This window comes from Amborella trichopoda, chromosome 6, assembly GCF_054954075.1.
Source record: "Amborella trichopoda isolate Santa Cruz 75 chromosome 6, AtrichopodaSantaCruz75HAP2 v2.0, whole genome shotgun sequence".
In the NCBI taxonomy this organism is placed as follows: domain Eukaryota; kingdom Viridiplantae; phylum Streptophyta; class Magnoliopsida; order Amborellales; family Amborellaceae; genus Amborella; species Amborella trichopoda.
Genome location: NC_142341.1, coordinates 11,411,677 through 11,421,354, shown reverse-complemented (window position 1 = coordinate 11,421,354; position 9,678 = coordinate 11,411,677).

Sequence of the window (9,678 nt, the reverse complement as noted above, 5' to 3'; positions counted from 1 at the left end):
TTTATAATAACAATAAATATAACGAATAACTTTAAAAATTTTCTTCCTTTTTCTTTATTTTATCACCCGGATCACTTACAAGTATCTTAATATAATTAATAAAAACACAAAGAATGCCAAAGACTCTCACTTGCTTAACATCAAAACAAAATCTCATTGATAACATGAATTTGAAAATTACATAATAATTGAAATAAAAATCAAGAAGACATGAAATAAAGCAATACTACATGCCTTGCCTTATTTTACCTCAAGAACTTCGGACAATCCACACCGGGTCTCTTCCACCAATGACGTACGGGATCTAGGTCCAATTTTGTCTTATAAATTGGGAAACCTAGATAAAACCATCACAGCATAGCGTGTGATAGGCCTAGATGCTCAATATATGAGCATAACTCAACACAAATGAGCTGGGGTGTGCCACGTCGTGTGGCTTGGGTGTCACACCCCTTAGGTTTCTTAACTTTTTTAAACCCTAAATTAGATAGAGAGAAATAGAGAGATATTAGAGAGAGGCGTGTTAGCCTGAAGTTCAAAGAGAGAGAGAGGCTAACTCAAGGTGTAAAGAAAATAATTCCCATAAAGAGTATTTATAACATAACGGTTAGGGTTTTTAGGGTTAGGGTTTTTCTATCATTATCAGATTCAATTTTGACTTTTGATCATGGAGTTATGTGATGTGAAGAGATCTCATCTATTCATTTCTTAACTCAGCCATTATGATTAAAAGGATTGATGTAGAACTATTATCTCTCAGTTTCCATAACTCTATTCCAGTACAAAATATTGTAGAGAAAAAACTATCTTTATGTAAATCAATTTCAAGTAATCTCTTCTATTTTCCTATTTAAAATCAATCAGATACTCAACAAAACACTTTTCATAAATTTCAAACAAAGTGCATGGCTTCTTTCATAGGGCACTAGAATAAGAAATAGAGGGGGAAGTGGTGCATCCCACTCATATGAGGCCCTTGTGGCCCCCATGCCCCACATGTGGTGGGCCCAAATTAATCCCAATGCCCCCCCCCCCCCCCCCCCCCTTCCCCCCCCCCCCCCATACCATAATTTATATTTTAGAATAGTAAAAGAAATTTTGTAAAAGCATTTAGTATTTTATATTCCTATCTGATTAAAATAAATACAAAAAATTAAGTTTTTTTATTTAAAAATTATTTTTTAATAAAATAAAATATCTAGAGAGGTCTAAAGATTCATTTTAATTATCTAAAAAATAATTAAATATATTTAAAAAGATTTGATGCGAACTGGATCCAAGAAATTATGAATATAATAAATTTATTGAGTATTTATCCTTTCTAGAAATCATATATCACTGTACCTTCTTAATTTGACTCAATGGTTCCTATGACCCACTGCAATTCACAATGGTTCATGTTTGGAGTATTAAAGTCAGTCAATAAATGAAGAGGACACGTCCTAATCCATGGATTACAAGTCCCTCCTTAAAGACAAATCCAACGGCCATTCCAGTGCTATGCTTCATAGGTCCTTCCAACACAGTCTAGTGTCGCATGGAGTAATCTCTTCGATATATGTACACAACATATATCTTTATCAACAGGTTCCCTAGCCAACCATCATGGCACAACTCCGATCTTATCAAATGATAACCTAACATCAAAACCCTTATTGGTTGTACTATATATTTTGAAAACCTCTTGCCAAAACCGTGTCCTAAAAAATTGGGGTTGGGGGTGGGGGAAGACATATACTCATTCTCTATAATTATAATCTCAAATAAATAATTATAATCTCAAATAAATCTTCAAGTCCATAGAAAACCGTCGGATTCCTTCTAAGATAGAAAAAAATGATGTTAACTCTTTCTTCACCTTGTTCTTTATTGTCCAAATTACAACATTTATCCCTTTTTTTTTCCTTTATACCCTTGACATGTATTCATGATGCATGATCGTGACAATCTCGAGATGAAGATCGATCAAATCCAAACCACAAATTTGTTTTTTTAAAAAATGATAGGGAGTGAGGATCAGTCAAATTCTAATATGAGGCTATATATGTTCAAAATGAGCAAATATGTTATCAGATCAGTGCAGAACCAGCTTTAGTCTAGAAAGCACGAAATACTAAAATAGATCAGATAAAAGTCTAAAATATAATAAAAGTCTGAAAATAAAAGAAATGGATAGTATGGAGAATACTTGGCTGGGCCAGGCCTTGGTTTGGTTGAATGATTTCCTTCCTCTAAAGGCTGTAGGTTTAATGACCTAAAGCTTGCTAAGGTTTTCTTAGATCTGGGGTTTGCTCATGGTCTTCTCGCAACTCTCAGAGTCTTAGGTTTTATTGGCATACAAGTTTTTTCGATTCTAACCCCAAAATGGGTCACAAAAATGAGTTTTAAAGGTGAAATCGACTGGAATGGATAACAACCCGTAACAAAGAGATTTTCCAGCCTGGACTGCTGTTTTGGTGGTCAAAGACTTGTGTGACACTACCAGTATCGCCCAAACCAAAATGATACAGGTTCAATGAACCTATCAAAAAATGATCCGCGAGATAAGCTGGGTTAAAAATACGCGATTCTAGATAGTTTTGGTTGGGTGACACTAGGTATGTCGCCTATATCAAATCTGCCCAAAATCGGCAAATTCCGATTCTGAAGTGTTCCAAAGGCTTTAGAGATATCATTTGCCAAAAATTTCGTGATTTGGACCAATCTGGGTTGGGTGACGGATCAAATCTGCCTAGAATCGACAAATTCATATTCCAAGGTGATACAAAGGCTTTTCATATATCCTCTGCTAAAAATCTAGTAATTTGGGCCAGTCTGGGCTGGGCAATACTAGGCCAAATCTGTTTAGAATTGGTAAATTATGATTCTGATGTGATCCAAAGGCTTTTGATATATCACATGTTAAAAATCTCATGATTTGGTTCAGTTTGGGTTGTGTCGCCCAAACCAAATCTACCTAGAATTTGTAAATTCCGATTCTAGGGTGATCTTAAGGCTTTTGATATATCACCTGCCAAAAATCTCGTGATTTGGGTCAGTCTGGGATAGAAAGAGGATAATAGTGCGATGAAAGGGAAGGAAGACGAATTGGATAGCAAGTCTGAAAAGGGGAACATCGATGGAGGGTTGTCGGAAGAGCATGAGGAGGGTGAGCAAGTACAGTAGAGCCCTAAGAGAAAGTATTATCATAGGCACAATGCAAAGCAAATTCAAGAGATGGACGCGTATGTCTACTCTCTTTACCATAACCATCTCTCCATTCATACTTGGTCTTGCCATTCAATTATATGCACTTTTTGTTATTTAGTTGATTCTCCCATCTTTCTCTCTCTCCCTCCTCTTCTCTCCTCTCATCTCCGTATTTTTCTGGGGCGGCCGTATTTATGTCTCCAGAACCATGGTTTTGCGGGTGCTTCTTATCCCCTATAAGTTTGTGAAATATCTATATCTTGGTTTTCAATATAATATCCGGTGTGATTTTCTTAATCCTTTTAGTTTTTCTTAATCTAAGTTTATTTTATAATTTATATCATGCTTTTGTTGAACCCATATAATTTTTTTTTTTTTTTTTACAAAATGAAAGCATGTGAAAATCTTAGATCATCAGTTTATTGTAGGTCAAAAGGAACAATACTATTTTAAAATTTATTTCAAGTTTCAAGGATTTTTGTTCTTGAGCTGACCTCATTTACCCTGATGTCATGCTTGACCAAGTTTATTTTATTATTTATATCATGCTTCAGAATCTCTTTGACACATGCTTACCTAGGTCTGCATTATTCTAGGTCAAAAGGAACAATTCTATTTTAAAAATAAGGGTGTGGTTTCTATAAGGTTGCAACCTTAAACAATCGAATTAAGGCGCACCTCCAAGTGTTATCATAACATATAATTTTGGTGTAAGAGTATTTTAGGATTATTTAAAAATTTATTTTCATATCTAATTATAAAATTTTAAACTCTAAAAATGGTTAAAATCAAGTAGATCTATAAACATAAGAAAATCTTGTCGTCCAGACCAAATCTACCCAATATCGGAATCTATGGGCTTATAAAATACTGCTGGCCAAAAATCAAGTAAAAATACGTGGTTTTGCTATTTTTTTCTTGATTTATTCAAAAAATAGTGAGTCTGCAGGATTCTGGCAGACATTATGGACTATGGTGGTATATGGTCCGATGGTTTATTGGGATTGTGTGGTCCTAAGGATGTCTAGGGTTTAGAAAATCATTGAATTTGCCAGTTTTGAAAATGGGTGTCTACAACATGCAAATAGTAGAAAAACAACCCCTCTTTTTTTTTTTTTTCGTCAACCCTGCCTCCGACCCCCTCTCTCTCTCAACCTCCGTTAAGCGCATCTCTCTCTTGTCTTGTAGGCCTCATAAGAAGGTTATAAACATCCAATATTTTATTTATATGATGGGGTTATCAGAAAAAAAAAAAAATGAAAATAGTATGATAATGGAAAAGGTAAAGACGCATTTTAACATCATTTTATTCTTTAATTTGGACAGATCAATGCCTTTTTATGGGTATTTAATTATTTATAATGGAGGCATACATCTTTTTAAAAAACAAAACAAGAAAAAGAGAAAAAAAAAAGGAAAAATTACAGAAAACCCCTAAAAGTAGACTTTCTAGGCAATATACCCTCAATATAACTTTTCTTAGCAAATTTTTCCCCAAAATCAAGTTTTGTAGCAATGCCCCCCTAAGGCAATTTTTTTTTTGTTTTGAAGAAAATACCTTTCCCGTACATAACAAATCATTTTGCCAGGTATTGACGGACCCCATTAATACTTATGCTGGACCGCGATTGTGAATTGCCAGACACAAATCATTCTATCGAACCGAAATTGTGAAATTTCGTACCTCTCAATCTAGAAACACGTTCCGGATCGCACTTGTTAACGACCTAACCGCTTATTCTAGACACTATTGTGCCGGACTGTAGCTTCTAAATGTCGGACCGCCCATAATTCCAGTAACATAAGTGCCATACCACCACTTTAAAATGCCGTACCGCCCCCACTCTAATAACAAAGACTATCAGACCGCAACCTATTAATGCTTGACTGCTTTGAGGAAATGTCGGACTGCAACTTTAAAATGCCGGACTGCCCCTTCTTCTAATAAGACATGTGCTGAATTGCAATAATCAAGTGCCAGACCGCCCATTTTTTCAATAAGACATCTGCTGGGTGCAATAGTGAAGTGCTGGACCGCCCCTTATTTCAGTAACACACGTACCGAACCGTAATATTGAAGTGCCGGACTGCGTTCTAGAAGTGCTGGATTGCCCTCTTTGATCGTCGGACCACCCTTTTTTGTTGGCTAATGAATTTTGAATTCAAAACCAAACTATGAGAGGTTTTGCAACCATGATATCTTGTTCTTATTAACACAATACTCGCCATAGATATTCTACAAGCAAATAAAGTAGGTGTATATCTATGGGTGGTGTTCAAATTCCGCTATTCTTTTCCCTTACAATCATCCAGTCCGTTCTCATCAAATCATTCTTGGGACAAGCTAGAGAAATTTACTTATTAGTAGCGTACCAACCAACTTCAGATTCCTAAATTCTGCTGTGGTGATTCTGGATAGTTCAAATTTTGTCTTTATATATTTACTATTCGATATTTTTCAATATTTAGCATTGGTTCCATAGACCAAATGAGATCAAACTCAACATCAAAATACATATCAATCATATCCTTTACTTAACATTAATTTCATACGCACATATCAAACTCAAAAATACATATCAACTTATGCTTTTGCAACTTGCATTATGCCTTTTCACATAAACATGATAAAGAAATAAGTTCATTCAGCTATGAAAATAGAAAATACATTTGATTCAACATCTGACTAAAAAATACATATCAAACTGAAAAATACATATTAGTCACTTTCTTCACCTTAGCCATTTTTTCGACCAGCTTGAAATACCCATCACTTTTACATCAGGTTCCTCCATAGTCCTTCACTCCTAGACATCTCCTATCTTTGCGATCACAAATTCTACATTGATTCCTGTTCTTCTCTGCTCTTTGTTCTCCTTTCATTGTCCTCTTCAGTCTCGCTTTCCTTATCTCCACCATCTCTCTCATTGTTCTCTCTTTCCTCATCTCCACCATTTCCCTCATCGCTCTCTCTTTCCACATCTCCATTATCTCCCTCATCTCTCTCACTTTTCTCATCACCACAATCTCTCTTCTTGCTCTCGCTTCCGCCATCTCCGTTCACCATCTCCTCGCAAATTATAGGTCGTCTGTACATGATGTCTGGATTCTCTTGCAAATACTTCATCACTAAGTGCAGCTTGTAACTTCCTTATACAAGTTAATCGTTATAAGTAGACAATACAAAAATAAAATAGACCATTAGTTTGAAAACATATTAAGTCATTAAAAATAAAATATATAAATTAGATTATATACCAATCTCCTGTCGTCATCATGACCTAAGGAGCATTGTAGCGACTGCAAGGGGGGGTACATAGGGGTATCTTTATATCTATGGGTGAACATACTGTACCAGGCCATATAATCTTTTGTAGGCATTCCATCATATTTATCCAAGGCTAGCTTGACAACAGTGTGTTCTCATTGTCGCCAATCGCTTATCTCGCTCCTCAACTCGTCAATCCAACTTGTGGGGTGTATACCGATTTTCTCCCTTCTATCTCACTTGGGAGGCCCAACAAGAATCCTTTGCACCTCCTAAATTGTCGTAGCACATTTGATCAAGCATATAGTACTATGAAATATGGAAACTTATTACTTTTGATCGGCACAACGCGTTTTCTTTAATAAGTGTATCTAATGGGTTGTACACATCATATGATTGGCAAGTCACCTACAACAATAGTATGACACATTAAACACTTATTTGTATTTGCTTTTAATAGATTACCTACAATTATATAAGCATACAAGCAAACCACTAACTATGTTTGTATTTTCCTTTGATAAATTATCTACAATTACATAATCACACATGCAAACCACTAACCATGTCAATTGAAATGTCATCAAATGTTGTTAATGAGTCTTTGCTATGTGGTTGTTTCTTTCACTTGCAAGCTCTAAGCATTCTTAGGGTGATAGCTGTAGGCTTGGTGCCTAGAATACGCTCCCCATGCATACTTCCCTACCTCATCAAGATCTCAAAACAATTGCAGGTAAATTGTAAGCATCGGTCATTGAGATGAGTTAGCAAATATAGTTATGTCGATTAAATAAAGAGATAAGCTCGAGTGTGTTGAAGCAATTTTAATTTGGTAGGATTTTTTGGTGGTTTCCCTAATCTCATCAGCAACCAAATATGTTTAAGACGACTCAGCTTATCACCTTAATGCAATCTCCCAAATACTCTTTGATGAAAGCTTTGTAGTCTTTAGGTCTGATGCATGTTATAGGTATGCCTGTCACATGTATCCTTAATATATGTCACACATCGTACAGGGTTGGAGTCATCTCACCAACGGTTAAACGTGCAGTATATGTCACCTTGCACCATTTTTCTATAAAGGCCCTTAGTAGTCTGCAATCGATATGGGAGACCCAAATGTTTTTCAACGACCTCAATTTGGTCTTTCAACCAAAGCTACCTGTCGTGGATCTAGCTCTCATTTTCTTAGGGTCTTAGTTGATTCATTAATATGAAAATTCTTTCTCTTGAAATGAAATTCAATAAGAAATGACAATAGTTATTAACAGTATGAGAATTACTTAATTAATGTAAATCATGAACTAAAATAAATAGACTATCATACCTTTTGCCTTTAATCGGACGAAGTGGATGAGCCCCTATTCCTCTTGGTTGTTCTAGGTCTTGCATCGCTAAATCTATATATATTATCAGAGTTTTACATGTACACAACACATCAATTAAGAGAATATGTACATATGCATTGGCAAAACTAACCATAAGTGGATGCTCCAACAAAAAAAAGAGAGGAAAAATGACCTATTAGAAAACAATTATGGTGCTTCGATAGAAAAGAAACAAACATAATTATATATGCCCCAAAAGTGTGAAATGAACATAAGTAGAACAAACACCATTAATATATGTACTAACAAAACTTTCACAAGTGGGTGCTCCAATTTAAAGATAGAATAAAGAAGAAAAGTACAAATATATGCCTTCATGTGGGTGCTTTACATGTTGCCCTATTGTGACAAGGTCTTTTGCACCGACTACAGTGAATAGGTTGTACTGATACTTCATGCGACTTGATGCATTTCTTTTTAGGTCGGTTAGGGGAGCGCATTGAGTGAGGTGAAAGTACAAATCGATTAAGGTAACTGATATGAAAGATTTGGAATATGTTTTACAGAATTTTGCAACTACAAAATAGTCTTCACAATAGTTAACGTGATCCCATTTCATTCCTTTAAGGGCTTTACAAGCATGCTTGCTTGCAAGGCAAACCCGTTATTTGCCAACCCCAGTATTCACATTCTCGTGCAATAATATTTACCTTATAATTCATGCAATCACCCTTTGCTTCATACACTATTCTATTTGATGCTACAGTGACCCTCACAAAAAGGGGTTGCTTTATGATCTTTCTTAGTTTGTTTTGAGCGTTTAGGGTAAGTATTGTAGTCTAGGTTTTAACTTTCAAGTTGTGGGTAGCCATTAGTTCCATGATTGTCTCCTAATCAAGTCAATGCACTGGAAAATTAGCATATCTTGTGCTTTTAGAATTCACTTTGTTATATGACTTAACCACATTGGTTGTTATTTGGTCATATCGCTTATTCTTGAACAGTGATGTGGCCCAACAATCTGGCGATGCTTTCATGAACCACTTGAAGGCATCCTTAGAAATTGATATTAATTTCACTCATCTTCTCAAAATACTCTTGCCACCTATATGCTCTATATGCTCTGATAACGGCACATACAACTGCTTTCTTAACATCATTAGGTATGTGTTCTTTCTTTCTTGAAATTCTCTGCTACATGACGCTAACAGAAGGCATGATGTGCATTCTATAAAACTTGACAGATAATATCAACTAGACTAGAGTGTCTATCTGATACAAAAATGATTTCATGATTAGTCCCAATAGCAATCTTTAGAGATTCCATAAACTATAACAAGTTATCAGTACTTTCGACATCCATAAAAGCAAATACAATGGGAAACATTTGTCCTTCCCTAGCGAGTGAGTTGGCAATAAGTAGAGTCCCAAGGTATTGTGTATTCAACAATGTTCCATTGAGAAATAGAACTAAGTAACTTTCACTTTTGAAGCCATGCATTGAGTAATAAAAGCTTAAGAACAATCGACGAAATCTACCACCTTGTCATACTTATCCTATCGCATAATTATCAAGATTCGTCTCCATCACACGGTTTACATATACGGGTAACTGGTTGTATACCTCATCTTGCGAACCATGTATGTTTTTGATGTCCGTTTTCTTTTTCACACTAAGTTTTGCAATAGTGTAATTCGAACCTATAATCTCAAGACAAATCACTCATAATTTTTTTTAGCCTTGTAATGTGCAATGTCATTTAATTTATCCTTGATTAAGGATGCAACAAATTTATGTGATGCTCTTCTTTATACATCATTGCTTGTCCCAATATTGCATGATTGTTCTCTTTTTTATGGTTTGATTCTAAAAACATTCATCCTACCAAGCTT